The sequence below is a fragment of the Elephantulus edwardii genome, unplaced genomic scaffold, assembly GCF_000299155.1.
Source record: "Elephantulus edwardii isolate Elephantulus edwardi_28Jun2011 unplaced genomic scaffold, EleEdw1.0 scaffold00293, whole genome shotgun sequence".
Lineage (NCBI taxonomy): Eukaryota > Metazoa > Chordata > Mammalia > Macroscelidea > Macroscelididae > Elephantulus > Elephantulus edwardii.
In genome coordinates, this window is record NW_006400043.1 from 2,233,180 (window position 1) to 2,233,721 (window position 542).

Consider the following 542-nt stretch of genomic DNA (forward strand, 5'->3'; position numbering starts at 1 on the left):
TAGGAGGGACAAGTCCTTGGAAAGGGTTGTCATACTTGGGATGGTGGAGGGACAGAACAAGAGAGGAAGACCTTCCATGAGATGGATTTATTCAGTGACTGGTGTAACGGGGACAGTTGTGTCAGAGATAATAAATTGGCACAAGATGGAGCAGGGTTTAGGGCTGTTGTACATTGAGTCACTATGAATTGCAGGTGACTTGATTACACATAACAGTAACAACTCATCATATTGCCCTAGCAAGCATTTTTAATTCAATACTGACTAGAAGTGGTGATATGGGTAACCTTGTTTTGTCTCTGTTCTCAAGGAAAATGCTTTTCATCTTTGTCCATTTAGAATGGAGAATGGTTACATATATACTCTTCACTATGTTAAGGAAATTCCTTTCTATTCTAATTTTGCTGAGCCTTTATATCAGAAATGTGCATTCGATTTTGTCAAATGCCTTTTCTGCATCAATTGCTGAGATCATATGGTTCTGGCTATTTGCTTTGTTAATATGGTGAATTGCATTGTTTATTTTTCTTATGTTGAACCAT